The 21,940-nt window shown below is 43.6% G+C and overlaps 1 protein-coding gene across 7 annotated transcripts in view; it reads right to left on the reverse strand.

The window, feature by feature from the left end:
• Positions 1-21,940, reverse strand: part of SMAD9 (SMAD family member 9) — a 107,741-nt gene that overhangs the window by 82,705 nt on the left and 3,096 nt on the right. For 3 of the 7 annotated variants that reach the window (XM_066236609.1, XM_066236615.1, XM_066236610.1), the window contains exons 3-5: positions 21,768-21,872; positions 13,712-13,837; positions 11,867-12,058 (exon numbers count right to left, since the gene is read on the reverse strand). The gene's annotated coding sequence lies outside the window, so the exon portion shown is untranslated. Of the gene's footprint in view, positions 1-11,866; positions 12,059-13,711; positions 13,838-21,767; positions 21,873-21,940 lie in introns of those variants that run through there. The other 4 variants (XM_066236611.1, XM_066236612.1, XM_066236614.1 and 1 more) reach the window with 3 other exon arrangements.

Consider the following 21,940-nt stretch of genomic DNA (forward strand, 5'->3'; position numbering starts at 1 on the left):
ACAATGAACTGTCGGAAAGAGAAATACAGAAACAATTCCTTTCACTACTGCAACAAAAAAAATAAAGTACCTAGGGGTAAATTTAACAAAGGAGATTAAAGACTTGTACCTGGAAAATTACAAAACATTAATAAAAGAAATCAAAGAAGATACAAATAAGTGGAAGCATACACTGTGCTCATGGTTAGGAAGAATAAACATCATTAAAATGTCATTATTACCCGAAGCAATTTATAAATTCAATGCAATACCAATTAAAATACCAATGATATACTTCAAAGATATAGAACACATATTCCAAAAATTTATATGGAACCAAAATAGAACATGAACAGCCTCAGTAATCTTGAAAAAGAAGAATAAAGTGGGAGGTATAACACTTCCTGATATCAAGTAATACTACAAGGCCATTGTACTCAAAACAGCTTGGTACTGGCTTAAGAACAGGCATACAGATCAATGGAACAGAACAGAGAACCCAGAAATAAACCCATACCTTTATGGACAACTGATGTTTGACAAAGGAGGTAGGAGCATACACTGGAGTAAAGACAGTTTCTTCTACAAATGTTGTTGGGAAATTGGACAGCTATCTGGAGAAAAATGAAACTAGATCACCAACTTACACCAATCACAAAAATAAACTCAAAATGGATAAAAGACTTAAATGTAAACCATGAAACCATAAGCATCTTAGAAGAAAACATAGGCAGTAAGCTCTCCAACAACTCGCGCAGCAGTATACTTGCTGATTTATCTCCACGGGCAAGTGAAATAAAAGACAGGATAAACAAATGGGACTATATCAAACTAAAAAACTTTTGCACAGCTAAGGACAATATGAATAAAATAAAAATACAAACTACACAATGGGAGAATATATTCGACAATACAGTACGTCTGATAAGGGGTTAATAACCAAAATTTATAAAGAACTTGTAAAACTCAACACCAGGAAGATAAACAATCCAATAAAAAAATAGGCAAAAGAGCCCTGGCCGGTTGGCTCAGCGGTAGAGCGTCGGCCTAGCGTGCGGAGGACCCGGGTTCGATTCCCGGCCAGGGCACACAGGAGAAGCGCCCATTTGCTTCTCCACCCCTCCGCCGCGCCTTCCTCTCTGTCTCTCTCTTCCCCTCCCGCAGCCAAGGCTCCATTGGAGCAAAGATGGCCCGGGCGCTGGGGATGGCTCTGTGGCCTCTGCCCCAGGCGCTAGAGTGGCTCTGGTCGCAACATGGCGACACCCAGGAGGGTCGCAACATGGCGACGCCCAGGATGGGCAGAGCATCGCCCCCTGGTGGGCAGAGCGTCGCCCCCTGGTGGGCGTGCCGGGTGGATCCCGGTCGGGCGCATGCGGGAGTCTGTCTGACTGTCTCTCCCTGTTTCCAGCTTCAGAAAAGTGCAAAAAAAAAAAAAAAAAAATAGGCAAAAGAAATGAATAGAAACTTCTCCAGGGAGAACATACAGATGGCCAATAGGCATATTAAAAAATGTTCAACATCACTAATCATTAGAGAAATGCAAATTAAAACCACAATGAGAGCCCTGGCCGGTTGGCTCAGCGGTAGAGCGTCGGCCTAGCGTGTGGAGGACCCGGGTTCGATTCCCGGCCAGGGCACATAGGAGAAGCACCCATTTGCTTCTCCACCCCTCCGCCGCGCCTTCCTCTCTGTCTCTCTCTTCCCCTCCCGCAGCCAAGGCTCCATTGGAGCAAAGATGGCCCGGGCGCTGGGGATGGCTCTGTGGCCTCTGCCCCAGGCGCTAGAGTGGCTCTGGTCGCAACATGGCGACGCCCAGGATGGGCAGAGCATTGCCCCCTGGTGGGCAGAGCGTCGCCCCCTGGTGGGCGTGCCGGGTGGATCCCGGTCGGGCGCATGCGGGAGTCTGTCTGACTGTCTCTCCCTGTTTCCAGCTTCAGAAAAATGCAAAAAAATAAAAATAAAAAAATAAAAAACAAACAAACAAACAAACAAAAAAACCACAATGAGATACCACCTTACCCCAGTCAGAATGGCGCACATTAAGAAAACAAGATACAGTAAGTGCTGGCGAGGATGTGGAGAAAATGGAATCCTGCACTGCTGGTGGGAATGCAGACTTGTGCAGCCTCTGTGGAAAACAGTATGGAGATTCCTCAAAAAATTAAAAATGGAACTGCTTTTTGACCAGCCATCCTACTTTTAGGAATATATCCTAAGAACACCACATCAATGATTCAAAAGGAGAAATGCACCCCCATGTTTACTGCAGCATTGTATACAATAGCCAAGATCTGAAAACAGCCCAAGTGCCTGTCAGTGGACAAGTGGATTAAAAAGCAGTGGTACATATATACAATGGAATACTATGAAGCCATGAAAAAGAAGGAAATCTTACCTTTTGCAACAACACGGGTGGACCTGGAAACTATTATGCTAAGTAAAATAAACCAGGCAGAGAAAGAAAAATATCATATGACCTCACTCATTTCCAATAATGAGAACTGAGGAACGAAACTGAGACAGAGGTGAGATCAAATGAAACAGAGGAAAAGAGGACAGAGGGAAAGAGGATGAGAGGATGGGATAAACCTGAAGGGAAGGGGGGAGGCGTTTTGGGAAAGGGACCAAGGGAGATGTTGAGGGGAATACAGGGGAGGGGGGATGCCTTCTTGGTGACACTAGAATCCATGTAAACACAATAAATTAAAATCAATTAAAAATAATAAATATGATCTGGGAGTTGTTATTTCCTGGACAGAGGTGACAATTTGCAGAGAGCTCTGTCTCTCCAACTGAGTTGGTCTTCAACTCAGCCACTAAAAGATGATGGGGGTGGTAGAAGGGGGTCACTGCCTCAGCTGCGGGGTCCTCTCTGGAGTCACCCTGCTGTTCCTCCTCCAGATCCAGCTCAGGACTATGAGCCTCCATGACACTCCCAAGACGAAAGTCTCTTCTTAGTTTCTTGTACACATTATTATTTTCACTTTGGATCATAATTGTTTTGTTCATTTGTCTCTCCCCTTAAAAGACAGTGACTCTTATTCTTCTATGTAGTTCTAACCTCTCACATCAACTAGGCATTTAATAAATAGGTATCATTGTTTATTTTAAATGACAATGTCACCTAGTGCTGGTGCCTGGGAAGCAGCCGGGCTTAACAAGTATTAATGAAACTTCCTTTCCTTTTCTTAACTCAGAATCTCACCTAGGTGGTCCCAGGTGCATCTCTGGCACTGACGCTGACATTCTGTGGTGAGGGTTCAGCCCAGGCTCGGATCACCCCGAAACGACAGTTCTCACGGAGAGCAGAGGTGGTGATTTTGTCCCCTGCTCCCTCCCAGCAGGTCAGTGGGCAATGTCTGAAGATGTCCCTGGTTGCCACAGCTGGGCTGGAGGACCAGTGTCACTGGAATCTAGTGGATAGAGGCCATGGATGCAGCCAACACCCTACAACCCAGAGTAGAGTCCACAATACAGAACTGTCCCCACCCTGAGGCCAGCAGGGTCTAGGAGGAGAAACCCTGACTCAAGTTGTCATTTCTTGAAACTGAGTCTTAGTCATGCTATTCTTTCTCTCCTCTTATTCTTCTTAAAAAATTTTTAATTGAAATATAATTGACACATAAACATTATATTAGTTTCAGGTGAACAACATAATGATTCAATATTTGTATATACGGGGGTCCTCGGGTTATGACAGTCTTGACATATGATGTTTTGTGTTTATGACGCTCACTACCATAAAAACTTAAAAAAAATTGCGACGTGAATGTTTTGACTTATGCTGTTAGCATTGCAGTACGGACTACATGGGTGAACTAGTTTGCGCGTGGTGAAGAATACGCAGTAACGCGGCCTCATGAATGAGGGAGTTGGACTTTTTCTGTGGCTTAGTTGTGTTTTATGTTCTAGATTATGATTTTACAACCGTGTTAGGACAGGTAAGTGACTTAGGCTAGGGTGTATTTCGACTTACACCAAATTCGGATTACGCCACTCTCGTAGGAACAGAACGAGAACCCCCTGTATTATGAAATGATCACACAGGAAGTCCAGTCCTCACCACACATAGTTACAACGTTATTTTTTCTTATGATGAGAACTTTTAAGATCTACAATATTTTTTGTTCTTAAATTTTTTTTTTTAGGTTTTATTTATTCAGTTTTAGAGAGAGAGAAGGGGGAAGAGCAGGAAGCATCAACTCCCATATGTGCTTTGACCAGGCAAACCCAGGGTTTCAAACCAGGGACCTCAGGGTTCCAGGTTGATGCTTTAACCACTGTGCCACCACAGGCCAGGCAAGATCTACAGTATTCTTAACTGTAGTCACCATGCTGTGCCTTCCGTCCCAGGCCTTGCTAATTTTGTAACTGGAAGTCTGTATCTTTGACCCCCTTCCACCTATTCTGCCTACCTGCCACCCTCCCCACTGCCAATCTGACCTCTGTATCTATAAGTTTCAGGTTTTTTTCCAAATACCACATATAAATGAGACTAAAAATATTTATTGTCCTTCATTTGTTCAAAAGACCTCACATTTTAAAAAATACTTGCGCTGAATTTTCAATTACACTAGCACTACAGCAATTTGTCAAAAGCAGAACTGAAACCAGTTTCTTAAATTCTGCAGTTCTGGTCTGCCTGCTTTAGCACTCTTGGCTCAAAGGAAAGCTTTCAAATGAGGAGGGCACTGAGGGCTAAAAACAGACACTGAGAAATAGCAGCTAATTTTTCTTCAATGGTTCAAATTTCTAGAGCTACACAGGCCAAATGGCCCATCTAATTTCCTCTGTGGCATAAAAGCTGCATCACTGATTGTTACATCACACACCAGGCTGGTCTCCTCTGCTGGCTACACATCCTCTCATCCAACCATGATCTGTTTAAAATCAAGGTGACCTACACTAGGTGCATTCTAGAAACAAGAAATTAAAAAATATATTTTATTGCTTTTATGTACATGACTGCATGTTATGAAAAGCAACAAAATTAATTCTTAGATATGGAAAGCCATATAGCCAAATATAAAATATTTTTAGACATTTTTCATTAGAAATCACATTCCATTCCATGCAAATCATATATATCTGTTTAAGGATTCACGTCAGAATATATAAAGAACTCCTACAACTCAACAACAAAAACACAAACAACCCAATTCAAAAGTAGGCAAAGGGGCCCTGGCCGGTTGGCTCAGCAGTAGAGCGTCGGCCTAGCGTGCGGAGGACCCGGGTTCGATTCCAGCCAGGGCACACAGGAGAAGCGCCCATTTGCTTCTCCACCCCTCTGCCGCGCTTTCCTCTCTGTCTCTCTCTTCCGCTCCCGCAGCCAGGGCTCCATTGGAGCAAAGAAGGCCCGGGCGCTGGGGATGGCTCTGTGGCCTCTGCCTCAGGCGCTGGAGTGGCTCTGGTCGCACCATGGCGACCCCCAGGATGGGCAGAGCATCACCTCCTGGTGGGCAGAGCATAGCCCCTGGTGGGCGTGCCGGGTGGATCCTGGTCGGGCGCATGCGGGAGTCTGTCTGACTGTCTCTCCCCGTTTCCAGCTTCAGAAAAATGAAAAAAAAAAAAAAAAAAAAAAAGTAGGCAAAGGACTTCAATAGACATTTCTCCAAAGATATACAAATGGCTAATAAGCACACAATAAAATGACAAACATTCTTAGTCATTAGGAAAATGCAAATCAAAACCACTTTACATCCATTCAAATGGCTATTATCAATAAGACAGACACAAGTGCTTGCAAGAATGTAAAAAAATTAAAACCTTTCTGCACTGTTGGTAGGAATCTAAAATGGCTCAGTTAGGCAACTTCTCAAAAATTAATTGTAGAATCCCCGTATGACTCAGTAGCTAACTGCACTCCTAGATGTAGACACAAAGGAAGTGAAAACTCAGATACCTGTACCCCAACGTTTATACCATTATTCACAATAGCCAAAAGCTGGGAACAACCTAAGTGTCCACCAACAGATAAAACAAACAAAATGTTATACACACACACACACACACACACACAGATGAATATTCAGCCTCTAAAAGGAAGGAATTTCTGATCTATGCTACAACATGGGTAAAATGAGGACATTATGATAATGAAATGACTTAGGCACAAAAAGCAAATTTTGCATGATTCTACTTATATAAGGTAACTAGAATAGGCAAGTTCAGAGCAACAGAAAGTAGAATAAAGATGACCAGAGACAAGTACATTAATTACCAGTTCGATTCCTGGTCAGGGTACATACGGAATAGATCCATGTCCTCCCTCCCCCTCCCGCCTTTTTTCTCTTAAAAAAGTCAATAAAAAATAAACATTAGAAAAAAAAATTACCAGGGACTGGCAGGAAGGGGAATGGGCAGTTTTTGTTTAATGGGTGCAGGGTTCCGGTTTGGGAGGATGAAAAAGTTCTGGAGATGAATGGGGATTGTCGGTGCACAATGTGACTGTACTTAATGCAATTAAGTTATGTACCTTCAAAGGATTAAAATGGTAAATTTTATGTACATTTTATACCAAAAAGAAATATCTCCTTCCAATGTTATAATAATTTACTTTATCTTGATCTTTCAGGGATTTTACAAATCAAGTCTCCCCCTGTAAAACCTCTAATTTATTTTATTTTATTATTTTATTTTTTTGTATTTTTCCGAAGCTGGAAACGGGGAGAGACAGTCAGACAGACTCCCGCATGCGCCCGACCGACCGACCGGGATCCACCCGGCACACCCACCAGGGGGCGACACTCTGCCCACCAGGGGCGATGCTCTGCCCCTCCGGGGCGTCGCTCTGCCGCGACCAGAGCCACTCTAGTGCCTGGGGCAGAGGCCAAGGAGCCATCCCCAGCGCCCGGGCCATCTTTGCTCCAGTGGAGCCTTGGCTGCGGGAGGGGAAGAGACAGAGAGGAAGGAGGGGGGGGGGGTGGAGAAGCAAATGGGCGCTTTTCCTGTGTGCCCTGGCCGGGAATCGAACCCGGGTCCCCCGCATGCCAGGCCGACGCTCTACCGCTGAGCCAACCAGCCAGGGCCAAAACCTCTAATTTTGAGATGAAAGATAATGTGCTATTGGCTTTGAAATAAATCAGAATCCCTCCCTGATAACATAAGATGCCCCATGCCCTGTTATATAGGTCAGTGATTTTCAACCTTTTCCACTTCAATGCGCATATAAACTAATTACTAAAATTCCGTGGCACACCCCAAAATACGTATTTTTGTCAATCGGCAATAGAAAAGAGGTACAATTTTGATCATTTGCAGGATGAATATTGTGTTGGCCACTGCCATTTTTAAAAATATTATTTATTTATTCATTTTTAGAGAGAAGAGAAAGAAGGGGAGAGGAGCAGGAAGCATCAACTCCCATAAATGCCTTGACCAGGCAAGCCCAGGGTTTTGAACCGGCGACCTCAGCGTTTCCAGGTCGACGCTTTATCCACTGCGCCACCACAGATCAGGCACTATTGTCATTTTTTTTTTGTATTTTTCTGAAGCTGAAAATGGGGAGAGACAGACAGACTCCCACATGCACCCGACCAGGATCCACCCGGCACGCCCACCAGGGGGAGATGCTCTGCCCACCAGGGGGCGAAGCTCTGCCCCTCCGGGGCGTCGCTCTGTTGCAACCAGAGCCACTCTAGCGCCTGGGGCAGAGGCCAAGGAGCCATCCCCAGCGCCCGGGCCATCTTTGCTCCAATGGAGCCTTGGCTGCAGGAGGGGAAGAGAGAGACAGAGAGGAAGGAGAGGGGGAGGGGTGGAGAAGCAGATGGGCGCCTCTCCTGTGTGCCCTGGCCGGGAATCAAACTCGGGACTTCTGCATGCCAGGCCGACGCTCTACCACTGAGCCAACGGGCCAGGGCTGCCATTGTCATTTTTTAATTTGACAACCTGAGGGAAAAGAGGTCAGTGCCCCGACTAAAGGGTATTGCATGTTTTAAAACTTCTTGTGGCACATGGGTTGAAAATGGCTGATTTAATCTCCTTTCACAGCCACACTCACACTGTAGGATAGCCATGGCGTTGTACAATCCCTGGCCTCCCGCCAGCTTTTCAAATCATTTCTTCCACTTAATACTGACTCATGTAAACATATCAATTTTTTCTGACAGTAATAGTTTGGGGGTAGGAGAGAAGTCTCCTATTTTACTTTTTTTTTCTTTTTGGGAAATCTTATATTTTAAAAATAACATTTGCTTCTAAAATAAGAAAAAGGGAAAATATAAAACTATCTCCAGAAAGATTACTTGTTAATGAGATCTATTTCCTATCTCAAAACCCAGAGCAGTTTTACATACCATAATCAATGATATTGAGCTTTATTTTCTTACCATCAGTTATTCTTATAATAAAAACTATAAAACTCCTTCAATTAAAGCAAATACTTAAATTCAACAAACATCCATAAATTCAACAATTGAGAGCCTTATGAAAGAAAGCACAATGTTTTTGGGGGTTTTTTTTGTTTCATTTTTTTTTTTTTTAGGTGAGAGGACGGAAGATAGTGAGGCAGACTCCCGCATATGCCCCAACAGGGATCCACTTGTCAACCCCCTCTGGGGCCAATGCCTGAGTACCAAGCTATTTTTAGTGCCTGAGGCTGATATGCTCTAACCAAGCTATCCTCAACACCTGGGGCTTGAACCAATTGAGCCACTGGATGTGGGAGGGGAAGAGGGAAAGAAGGGGGAAGAAGGTGTGGGGAGGGAGAAGCAGATGGTCACTTCTCTTGTATGCCCTGATCAGGAATTGAACCCAGGATATCCGTATGCTGGGTTGACACTCTATCCATTGAGCCAACGGCCAGAGCCAAAAAGCACAAATACAAATTTCTTTTCACACGCTAACACATCTGATATTTAAAGTTGTGTTAAAACCTACAAATATTCCAGAATATCTATGACTTCAAACCCATCAGAATGTACATACAATTTGAAAGTCATTTTTACGTAAAATTGACTCTACAATCCCCTCAGCCCTGAAATACGAATACAATTGAATCTACTGCATAAAAATATTATTAGGTTCAACAAATTTACCTTGTTATACACAACTAAGTACAAGAATATCTGAAGTTCATTTTAAAATATACTATTTACCATCATTCCTCGATTTGAGTACACTGTGGCCCAGAGGAAGTAATATAGGGATTGCTTGTGTCTCATTTGATAAAAAGTCCACAAATTTATCAAAACCCTCACAGTGCAGAAAGCATACACAGTCTTACTTTAAAACAGAACTCTTGTAACAACAATTGATTTTTTTATGTTAATACTGAATACTACATAAAACAAAAGGTCCTGAACAAAAGTGATAACATTTTGCCCAAACCAAGACTTAGACTAGGCAGCCTGTGCTTATGATATAAAGTCTAAAGTAAGATGATGTCACCAGAATTTGTACTTAATAAGCCACTGGAGAGTCTTGATCTCTGTTCACTTAAATCCTTGATTTAAGTGAGTTCCTTGGTCACTCACATAGTTTGATTTTTCAGCTAGAATGCAAATGTTGATTAGACTTCCCTTCTTCAGTTTCAGTGGGATCTAGAATTATCTTTTAAAATAAAGAGAAGAGATAGATTTTTATTGCCACTGAGTACCATTTCTTTTGGGGATGGAGTTGCCATTCATTGCCTGCTTGATATTTCATTTATGCTAAATACAGTGAAGTAGAATCGTTAGAGCAGCAAAGAGGGAACCTATAGAAGATGCCTCGTTGTCTGGTTCTCATTTAAGGCAGACTTAGAATGCTATATATTTTTTCCATGTATTACTCTGAATAGTAACAGGATGGCTACACATTTCAAGGATAAGCAACTCATACAGCTGTTATAAGGAAATGTCAACACTACTTTGGGAAGATTACAACCTTGGTTTCTAGCATTCCAACCTCCATTCTTCACACTTTCAGTTCATGCTTGGAAATACTATATACCACCACACAAGTGAGATACTTTACCGTTCAAGTTTGGAAGGGCCCACAACTTAACTAGTGCTTCCACAGGCAAGAGGCTACATGATGTGATGGATAAAACACAGGGTTGGAGGAAGAAGACTTGAGTCTGAACACTAGCCCTGCTGCTAACTGTGATCTTCAAGTTACGAACCACTTCGGCCCTGTTTCCACCTCTGTGTAGAACTAAAACACTAATCACCACCTTTTGTACTGAGAGGGTGCATGCAAGAACAGTTTGAAAACTGTAAGCCCATCGGCTTAGGATATTATTTTTGTTATTAAAAATAAGTCACATGGTTTGACCTGTGGTGGCGCAGTGGATAAAGCATCAACCTGGAACCCTGAGGTCGCTGGTTCAAAACCCTGGGCTCGCCTGGTCAAGGCACATATGGGAGTTGATGCTTCCTGCTCTTCCCCCCCCTTCTGTCTCTCTCTCTCCTCTCTCTAAAGTGAATAAATAAAATCTTTAAAAAAAGGCACACTTCAGCTTAGTCCCCCTGCATCTACATCAGGGGTCCCCAAACTTTTTACACAGGGGGCCAGTTCACTGTCCCTCAGACCGTTGGAGGGCCAGACTATAAAAAAAACTATGAACAAATCCCTATGCACACTGCACATATCTTATTTTAAAGTAAAAAAACAAAACGGGAACAAATACAATATTGAAAATAAGGAACAAGTAAATTTAAATCAACAAACTGACCAGTATTTCAGTGGGAACTATGCTCCTCTCACTGACCACCAATGAAAGAGGTGCCTTTTCTGGAAGTGCGGTGGGGGCCAGATAAATGGCCTCAGGGGGCCGCATGCGGCCCGCGGGCCGTAGTTTGGGGACCCCTGATCTACATGGTAGAAATAAAAAGTGCCAAGGAAGAGGAAGAAAAAAAAAATTTCAGAAGTAATCAGAGGCAAAGAAAGAAAAAAGGTGAATTTCACATAAAACAAACAAATCAGTATCTCAATTATCTCAATATATTAGCATCTTACTATAAATTAAAACTATGGTATCATTTCCTTCCTAATCAACACTAACTACAACTATTCACCCAGTAGTTTGGTAGAGTAAAAATTTCTGAGCTCATAATACGTACTTTGTTTTCTTTTTTTTTCAGGTGAGAGGAGGGGAGACAGTGAGATAGACTCCCATATGCGCACTGACGGGAATCCACCTGGCAACCCAATCTGGGGCCAATGCTCAAGTACCAAGCTAATTTTAGCACCTGAGGCCGACGCACTGGAACCAACCGAGCTATCCTCAGCCCCCAGGGCCATGCTTGAACCAACTGAGCCACTGGCTGTGGGAAGGGAAGAGGGGGGTGGAGAAGTAGATGGTTACTTCTCTTGTGTGCTCTGATGGGGAATTGAACTGGGACCTCCATATGCCAGGCTGATGCTGCACCGAGCCACCGGGCAGGTCCTACTTTCTGTATAATTCCAGGATTGGACAGAAAAAGGGAGGTGGAAGGATAACTGGCCCTGACAGAAATGTGGTGCTCACTGAACACACTTTGACCTCTCGGCAACTGCATCTGTATGAAACAAAGCTATGAACAAGCATCAAGCAAAATAGGGCTCTGTCTCCTAAACAAACGTTCCGTGTCTGTACAGAGAAGATCATGTAGGACCTACGTACAACTGTTCTCAACTCACTCTAAATAAGTATGCTTCCAGATTTCCAACTTATAATACACTAGAGCAGCAAACTGGCAGAGGGAAGAGGAGATGCCACCATGGGCACGATAGAAAAGCAAAATCAAAGCTGGTAGGTTGACCCCAAGGAAAAGGACCAAAACAAACAAGCCAAACAAACAAATAAATAACTAAATAATAAATAAATAAAATTAAAAAACAGGTACCAGGTCTCAAAAGCACTGAAGTTCAAGGTCATTGCATCTGGGGACTACCTGCCCATCCTCAGAGCTCCAGGCTCGCTTACCATGCAGTTTGCAAAGGAGCACTTCAGAATTCTGGAGCCGGCAGAGCACCTCACACAGCAGCGGGAGACCATCAGGAGGAGCTGGGCACGGGGCAGCCAGAGCACGACCGTGCCTCTGCGGACACCACCCTCTACTAGAGCAGCCCTTCTGCCGTCAGCCTTACTCAATAAGGCTTACTTGAAGAAAGGGCCCTGTGGATAAAATAATAACAATAAATAATTTCATTAATTAATTAGATTAAAATTTGACCACCACTGCCTTTCACACTCCCGGATTCTTTTTTTTTTTTTTTTTTTTTTTTTTTTGCATTTTTCTGAAGCTGGAAACAGGGAGAGACAGTCAGACAGACTACCGCATGCGCCCGACCGGGATCCACCCGGCACGCCCACCATGGGGTGATGCTCTGCCCACCAGGGGACGATGCTCTGCCCATCCTGGGCGTCGCCATGTTGGGACCAGAGCCACTCTAGCGCCTGAGGCAGAGGCCACAGAGCCATCCCCAGTGCCCGGGCCATCTTTGCTCCAATGGAGCCTTGGCTGCGGGAGGGGAAGAGAGAGACAGAGAGGAAGGCGCGGCGGAGGGGTGGAGAAGCAAATGGGCGCTTCTCCTGTGTGCCCTGGCCGGGAATCGAACCCGGGTCCTCCGCACGCTAGGCCCACGCTCTACCGCTGAGCCAACCGGCCAGGGCCACACTCCCGGATTCTTAAAAGCAGTACGTTCCCATGTAGAAGTGGCACCTCCGCCAGGAGTCAGGGAGAAGACGGGGTGCACACCTGGAGCACAGGGGACGTTTAGGGCAGGTGGAATTGCTAAGTGTCATTTGTCCAAACTGACAGAATGTGCACCACCAAGCGTGAGCCCTGACGGTGACTGTGGACTTGGGGTGATAATGATGTGTCCTGTGGGTCCATGCATGGTGACAAATGAACCAATCTGGCGAAGGACTCCACTGTGGGAGAGACTACATGTGTGGGAAGTAGAAGGTGTCAGAACTCTCTCTAGCTTTCACTATTTGTTGTGAATCTAACACTGCTCTAAAAACATATATGAAGTTTACTAATTTAAAAAAAGAGAGACAGAAAGAAATGGAACCTATTAGCTCTCATTCCCCACTTGCTTGCAGCATCACACTCTAGCACGTGCCCGAGCTAGAGACCATGCTGCCACCACCGACTCAGGACAAGCCGTAGTTCAATCGCTACCTCTTCCTCAATCCCACACTCAAACAGGCCACCAAATCCTGTCACACGTTTCTTAGCTATGTCGCATCCCAGACGTCCCCGGTGGATCTGTTCCACTTCAGGCATCTACATCCTACACTGAGGGGGCCCGCTCCAAATCATGCCTTTTAGAATGTGGATTTTACACTGATTATCAAGAAACAAAAGACTTAAGAAAAAAAACTCCTGACCCTTTACCTGCCTGAATGGATTCATAAAGGAAAACCTGCTTAAGAGAAAGGGGCTACTCATCTTAGCATATTTACCTCAGCGTCTCTGAATTAAGTGTGGCAGACAGGGAGGACCCAGACGATTCCGAGTGCTGGCCCTGTGTCCCACTGTCTCTGGTTGCCAGCAAGAATTTATCTTTGCTCCTTCTCACCTGTGAGCCGCCTCCTTTCCCACCGAAGCTCCAGACTCCCTCCCTTCTATCCTTAGTCCAGAATGGCATGTAACCCTCCCTGCCCCACGCGTCCTTGGGTCTCCCAGCTTATGGCACCTCCGTATGTGCCTATGTAATATCTTAGACATTTACTCCTGTTCACCTGCCTCACACTAATTCGATTATTAGTCCAGTCAAAAGCACTTAGAAAAGTGGCAGGAAAATGATTGTTTTGCCTGACCTGTGGTGGCGCAGTGGATAAAGCGTCGACCTGGAACGCTGAGGTTGCCGGTTCAAAACCCTGGGCTTGCCTGGTCAAGGCACATATGGGAGTTGATGCTTCCTACTCCTTCCCCCTTCTCTCTCTCTAAAAATGAATAAATAAATAAAAAATAAAATAAAAACCTTAAAAAAGAAAGAAAATTATTGTTTTTCTGCTCACATTCTTCTGTGTTGTGGCCCCCTTGTCACCAGCCTCCTCCCCAGAAAGCATCCTCCTAGTTGGGCCCCTCGGGGGATGTCACTGCAAGTCCAGAGCTGATCCTGTCACGCTCCTGAGTGACACACCTTGTTGAGGCTGCAACCAAACGGGCCAGCAACAATTCCCAGGGGCTGTGGTGAAAAGTGCTTTAAAATGTTTTCCTCCAAATTTCTACTTATAAGCACATGTTTATATATTTTGCATGAAAAAGAAACTCTCAGTAAGTTCATGGGGGAGTATGATTTAATGCTTTTAACATTAATTTCAAACCAGGCTCTTCCCAATCTGGCTTCCCCTGCCTGTCTACATTCTCAGCCTCATCACGCTCCGCCTTTGCCCTCCGTCGCACCCCCGTCTCCCAATAAGGCCACGGTGCAGCTGCATCCTGGGAATCTCCCCTGCAGCCCCCAGGCAGCACCGTTCACCAGATGTCCACAGCTCCCCTGGACTCTCACAGGACTCCAGGTACACCTTCGCAGTACACTTGACTCTTTATGTTTGTCATCTGTCTCCCATAGAGATGCCACACTCCTTCGGAAGGCCACAGGCTGTGCAAGATATATACAGCATGGATGAAGATAAAATCCAGTTTTATCAATAACATCACTGACTGCATTATTAAGCCCTATAATCAGTCTAACTTCTGACCTGAAGCCCACTGCTTTGCTAATGTGATACAATAAATTCCTTTGAAAGGCAGGATCATATAATGCATTCCCTCCTTCCTGTGCATTGAATCATCTTTCTACTTAAGGGGATGTTACAGAGAACACCAACAATATGCCTGAATACCTGCAAAGTGTTAAATAGCTATAAATGACTTTTTTTTCTGTATTTTTCTGAAGTGAGAAGCAGGGAGGCAGAGAGGCAGACTCCTGCATGTGCCTGACCAGGATCCACCCAGCATGCCCACCAGGGGGCGATGCTCTGCCCATCTGGGCTGTTGCTCCATTGCAAACAGAGCCATTCTAGCGCCTGAGGCAGAGGCCATAGAGCCATCCTCAGTGCCCGGCCCAACTTTGCTCCAATGGAGCCTTGGCTGCAGGAGGGGAAGAGAGAGATAGAAAGGAGAAGGGGAGGGGTGGAAAAAGGGAGGGGTGGAAAAGGGGAGGGTTGGAGAAGCAGATGGGCACTTCTCCTGTGTGCCCTGGCCGGGAATCAAACCCGGGGCTTCCACACACTGGGCCAACGCTCTACCACTGAGCCAACCGGCCAGGGCCTATAAATAATATTATAAAATTTTTTTTAATGGCGTGTAGGCAATGTTTAAAGTTTTTGGTGCAGGTGTGTTATGGAAGGTTGAGTTCCCAAAGGCTGCCTGAGGGGTAGAGGTTCTACACTGATGGGGAGGAGTTGCTGACAAACTGTGTTAGGGACTGCTGTCTGGGGAAGCTCAGATCTTTTAACTGACAAGCATATGAAACAGTGGGGATGGTGTGTCAACTACCATTTCACTGGCTCTGCCTGGTATGAGTGTAGCCATTCTGAGGGCTCTGCTCCGGTCACTCTCTTTCACATACCCCTCTGATATATGATTCTCCTGTTCAAATTCTTTAAAATTTCTGTTTGACCACAGGTTAAAATGTAACAATTCTCTGTGCCTACAGATTAAAATCCAAATGCCTTATTCCTCCTTCTACCTTACCCTAGAAGACACCAACCTATCTTAGAGAAGTGGAAAAGGGGTAGTTGAAGGAAGAAACTAAATTCACCAAGTGTTAATGATGAGCCAGACATGGTAGGTGCCCGGTACTTCAAGATGAGACATGTTCCCTTCTCTCTGCAATATTACAGTTTACAGGGGAGGTAGAACTCTAAATAATAGTTATCAGACAGGTAATAGGTGCATTATTATAACTGCTATTAACAGGCTGGTGGAGGCCCTGGCCAGTTTGCTCAGTGGATAGAGCATTGGTCAGGCATATGGAGATCCTGGGTTTGACTCCTGGTCAGGGCACACATGAGAAGATACCGACTGCTTCTCTCCCTCTTTCCCTTGCACAGCTCAATTAGTTTAAGCATGTCAGCCTCAGGTGCTAAAAATAGCTCAGTACTTGAACACTGGCCCCAGATGGGGTTGCTGGGTGCATCCCGATCGGGCACATGCGGGAGTCTGCTTCATCATCTCCCCTCCTCTCATCTAAAAAAAAAATAAACAAATAAAGGTTAGGAGAGAGGTTTCCTATAGGAGGGACCTTGCAAACCACTCTTGACCCAGTGAAGAATAAGGGGGAAGATCAGAGAATAAAGGCTCTTCCTTCCGACAGATACAGTAGTGCAAGTCTAGGCTGCAGCATCCCCAAGTTCTCACAAGGACCCACTACAAGAATTTCTTTCCATTCTGCCCTTTACTTCATCTCTATTTAGAGTCTCATACCCCAAATGGGGCCATTTTAACTGTCTTTGTAAGACTGACTCAAAATTCACACAGTGTAAAAATGGAATTCTAACCAGAAAATATAAGGTCTACCGGAAAGTTCTGTCCGTTTCTATCACAAGTTTCGACACGTAAGCACATGTTTATTTGGCGCATGTGTGCCTCTCTATTTTTATCACTTAATGTATACATACTGACGTAGCAAATGAACTAAAACAAAGTTGATTCACGTTAGTCTTATGTGTGAAGCAATAGTGTACCCATGGCTACTGATAAAGTTCATTTACGCCACTGTAATTTTTACGAATTTCAACAAGGAAGAAATGCTACAGAAGCACGTAGAAATTTATTGAAAGTGTTTGGTGAAGGTACAGTTTCTGATAGGACATGCAGAAGATGGTATGAAAAATTCGAAACAAGTGATTTCGACCTTTCTAATAAGCCATGTTCTGGGCGACCATCTTTGATCGATGACGATGTTGTTAAGACCATGTTGGAACAAGATCCTTTTCTGACAACATCGGAGATGGCAGAAAGGCTTAATTCAGCTCAGCAAACCATTTTGGACCATATTTGGAAGATAGGATTGGTGTGGAAATATTCAAGATGGGTGCCACGTGAATTAAGTCAGAAGAATTTGGATGATCGAGTCGTCCAAAAACGAACAGAACTTTCCAGTAGATCTTATATATAAAAAAATCCAATATAGATAACATTTTATTTTGCATAAAGAACCTTACTATTGGGTAAACACTTTGCTAGCTGCTTTTCTGATCTTTCTAATCAGGCTATGATATCCTGGATACCCAGATTTTATTTTGTTATGTGACTTTATTTTGCTGTCATTCCAAGGGCCTGGTTTCAGGCCTCATAGGCAGTGCAAGGACAACAAGAACAGAGTAAATTCAGTAAATATAAGCCCCCCAAACTGGTAAGTCCCACTTTCTAGAGCAATTACTTCATCCCAACCCCCCAACCCAAAACATAATCAATGAAATCATTTGAAAATAACTAAAAATGCAAATTTGCAATAAATTTAGGTCAATGTCGCAAACCAGCTCGGCTAGTTAAGTCCAGGTCCTGAGTGGGAACAGCGCAAAACTAAGAAAAGAGGCTTAAAGAAATAAAAGGATGGGCTTAGCGACCAGCCTTCATAATGCGGCAAAGCTGATGGCAAGCGCACTCCACGCCCGCTTCTTGCTTTATTTATAGGGCAAAGTGGGCATTAGCAAATCAGATCTCTGATCACATTTCCAAGGCAACCCAAGAATTCTACCAAGTGCAGAAAACCCTCACCACACAAAACATCTTAACTTTACACAAAACAAAAGATAGAAAAAAGTTGCCTCCAGTCGTCCGGGGGACGTGGAGGGGTAGGATGAGTATAAACAATCCAGCACCTCAGCTTAACAGCCTTTAGCAACTTCACAGAACAAGTGAGGCGGGGTTGCGCAGACTGTCAGCTTACAACCAGTTCCCCACACCTCTGTCCCCCAAAAATCTAAACTGCAAAAACCCTGTTGGCTTTTTTCAGTCCCCAACAAATGACAATAGAAGGGAGGTGTCCCTCCCATGAAAGAACACTTCAGCAGCAACTTGCTATTGTGTGCAAACACAGCTAACACCCGATTAACCAATTCACCCTAGAGAAGCATTTATGTGTATACAATGGCTTGTCTTTGACAAGCAACTGATCCAACTTCTGCCTCTAAAAAAAAAAATTAAATTTTACTAGAAAAAGGGAATGATATAAACGCATCAACAAGGGAAAGAAAAAAAAAATGAGGCCTAAAATCTTTTTAGCATAACACATTTTATCATCTTCCACATTCACAGACTGTTAGTAATCACTCATATCATTAATAATAATCACTCATATCATTAATACTGTCAGTCCTTTATGAACACGTTGGGCACACGTCTGCACTGTCATCTGGAAACTGGAATTTATTTTCCTATAGAAACAATGTTCTGAGTGCTGATGTATTCCCTGGCCAGCCCACTGACACCCTCTTAACCCTAACAGGTGGCTCTAATACTGCTAACCCCAGCCTAAAGACATGTGATGTCTACTTTTGGCATGGGCCCACCCGCTTTTTGCAGCATCCCCCCAAGCCCACACCCTGTGCCCTATCCCTGCCCCATCCAAGTTTAGGTGCCTTGAATCCTCACAACTGCCAGAATGCACAAACATTTTTTTTCACCTGCCCATCTACTCTTCCTCCTTCCTCTAGTGCTTTCCTATGTAAAGAAATGGATTTATAAGCAGTGTGAAGAATAGCTGTGAAATATTCTACCATGAGATGGAAAAATGATGGAATCTGAGTCCTTTTCTGAGCTGTTTCCTGAAACGCATTACTACCAAATCAGTTCAGTTTAGACATATGAATTCAGAAAGCAGCTTCCAGCACTTAATGGAACTCTCCCATCCATCAAACTCTCCTTAAAAAAATATCTGTGAATCGCCTGACCTGTGGTGGCGCAGTGGATAAAGCGTCAACCTGGAAACGCTGAGGTTGCCGGTTCAAAACCCTGGGCTTGCCTGGTCAAGGCACATACGGGAGTTGATGCTTCCTGCTCCTCCCCCCTTCTCTCTCCCTCTCTCTCACTCTCTCTCTCTCTAAAGAATAAATAAAATCTTTAAAAAATATATCTGTGAATCAACTCTAAACCTTCCACAGCTCACAGGCACTTGGGACAAAATCCTTCAAGGCTTTCAATAAACTGCCCCCATTGACATTTCCAGGTCTATCTCCTAGCTACCCCTTTTACAATTATTGCATTTTATAAAAACAAATAAAAAAACCTGAAAATAAAACTGCCTTATGATCCAGAGATTCTACTTCTGGGAATATACCCAAAGAAACCCAAAACACTAATTTGAAATAATACATGCCCCCCACCCCGATGTTCACTGTAGTGTTATTTACAAGAGCCAAGATCTGGAAACAGTCCAACTGTCTGTCAGTAGATGAGTGGTTTTATACATTATACAATGGAATACTACTCGGCTAGATGAAAGAAATCTTACCTTTTGTGACAGCATTGGTGGACCTGGAGATGATTATGCGAAGTGAAATAAGCCAGGCAGAGAAAGACAAATACCATATGATCTCACTTATATAAATATATGAAATCTAATGCACAAAATGAATAGAACCAGATTTACAGAGACAGAGAAAAAATTGACAGCTGTCAGAGAAACTGGGGTGAGGGGCTTGCTGAGAAAGGTGAAGGGATTAAGCAAAAGGAAAAAAACTAACCCTGACAACAGTACAGTGAGTGATGACCAGAGGGGAAGGGGGGGTAGAAGAGGGTCAAGGGGGACACGCGGTGATGGGGAGACTTGACTGGGGGGCATGCACACACAGTACAATATACAGATGATACAGCATAGAATTGGGCATCTGAGACCTATATAATTTTATTAACCAATGTTCTCCCAATAAATTCAATAAAAAAATTTAAAAGATTTTTGAACCAGCCAAAAGCAAACAAAAAATCCCATCAAATATATAGTCAGTACTCTTATAAAAAAGCACACACACCAAAGCAAATCTATATCTGATCAGCTTCCACGCAGTTTAACAGGTTAAGAGTGAAAACTGTCAGTCTGAGGAAGAAGACCCCCAGGGCTGAAGCAGGTTTGGAAGGCACAGGGCAGGCACTGCCGGGATGTGCACTCAGCGCCAGCCAGTTCAAGCTGCTGACCTCACGGTGTTCAACCACCACGACTTCCAAACCTTCCTTACATTTTTTTCAGAATGAATCCCAATGTTGTAAACACATCTGCCTGGGTGTCTCCAAAAGCAGAGGCACACTTCACAGACTCTCTGTCCAGGGGTAGAAAACTGGGCACTGTAGTTCTGGAATGAATGGTCATCCCTCAGAATCCAAGTGTTTGTAAATCAGAGACTGCCTTTCATGACCAGAGCAAGAAACCCATTTTGTGACTGAGTAACACACATTCCCTATGTATAGTCCCTCAAAGAAAAATTTGAAAAACAAGGAAAGGAAATATTAAATTTCTGCAAGGGGAAATTCATACATAAAATAATCCCTACTGGTGATATCACCTAATCACAATACCAAAAAGAGAGATTTTAATGTTTAGAATTTTCCCCCAAAAAAGAAAACCAAAATTGTCTTTATAGAAAAAAACAGAACTTTGTAGGCCTCCTTTACATTTATTTATTTTACAGGTTAAATTTGTGTCTTTGAATTAAATATGCATTCAGGACTAAAGAGGAAGAACCAAAATATTTTCAGTTTATGACTTCAAAGTGATATAGCACTCCGGACATTCACATTTGTAATTTGTTTCTTAATATTTATGCATTTAATGTTAAGTTTTAAAATCAAATTTTGTGCCAATTTCTGATTCTTTAGAAGATTGGTTCCCAGTTGATTAGACTTCTCAATTAAAACTGCATAATCAGCCTGACCAGGTGGTGGCACAGTGGATGGAATGTCACTCAGCCTGGGATGCTGAGGAACCAGATTCAGAACCCTGAGGCCACCAGCTTGACCACAGGCTCCTTTGGCTTGAGCATGGGATCAGAGACATGACCCATGGTCGCTGGTTTGAGCAAGGGGTCACTGGCTTGGCTGGACCTCCCCCCCATCAAGGCACATATGAAAAAGCAATCAACGAACAACTATGAGTTGATGCTTCTCATCTCTCTCCCTTCCTGCCTCCCTCTTTCTCCTTTAAAAAAAAACAACAAAAAACTGCAAAATCAAATATACTATATTAAGAATGATATTTATAACAAAATAACAAATTATATTTTTACATTAAATTAAAACTATTGATTCTGAATCACTTAACAGAGTGTGATGCATTTTAAAGTGTGATTTAGTATTGTATAGTGGTCAAGGCACACAGGGAGATTCAGCTTTGTGACAAGGCTGATAAAAAGACCCTCAATATAGCAAACCTGACCAGAACAGCTCATCTCAGTAACAGTCTGCTTTTTCTTTGTAAGCATAGTTTGAAACATATACACTAAAAACAGTATCAACTTTTATGCAGCTACTGGTGGGGAGGAGGGGGTCAGCATATCCTGTTAGCAATTTTCTGTGGACTCAGAGTTTCACTGCTGTAACCATATCATATTAAAATCTATTTGGGGGGGTTGTTTGTTTGTTGCTAACTGGTTTCCGTTGTGTGTTTAGTAAGTCTGACATGGAAAACTGTTAATGCAATAAGAGTCTCGTACAAGCACTCCTGACTGCGTAGTATTGGGAGAGGGAGGCTCCACTGGGCAGGAGGGTTTCAGGACCAGCTCCCCACAGCCTCTGAAAAAGTCCTCAGCTCAAGGTCAACACTGGTTTCTTTGAGATGAACCGTTAAGATCTACTGTATGTGGGTGAACTTTTTACAGATTTTATTTCAGAAGAGACCATGGTTCAATGAAAGATGTGTTATTTAATTACCACTTATTGGCTGAGAACTATGCAGGGCACTGTGGCCGGCATTAAGGGAACGAACAGATAAGATGAAACATGGTCCCTTCCTTCACAGATTTTTGAAAGGATCACCTGTGGAGAAGGAAAACATCAGCATATAAGCAACTTATTACAGGACAAGATATGGCGAGAATGGAAAA

The sequence above is a fragment of the Saccopteryx bilineata genome, chromosome 6, assembly GCF_036850765.1.
Source record: "Saccopteryx bilineata isolate mSacBil1 chromosome 6, mSacBil1_pri_phased_curated, whole genome shotgun sequence".
Classification (NCBI taxonomy): Eukaryota; Metazoa; Chordata; class Mammalia; order Chiroptera; family Emballonuridae; genus Saccopteryx; species Saccopteryx bilineata.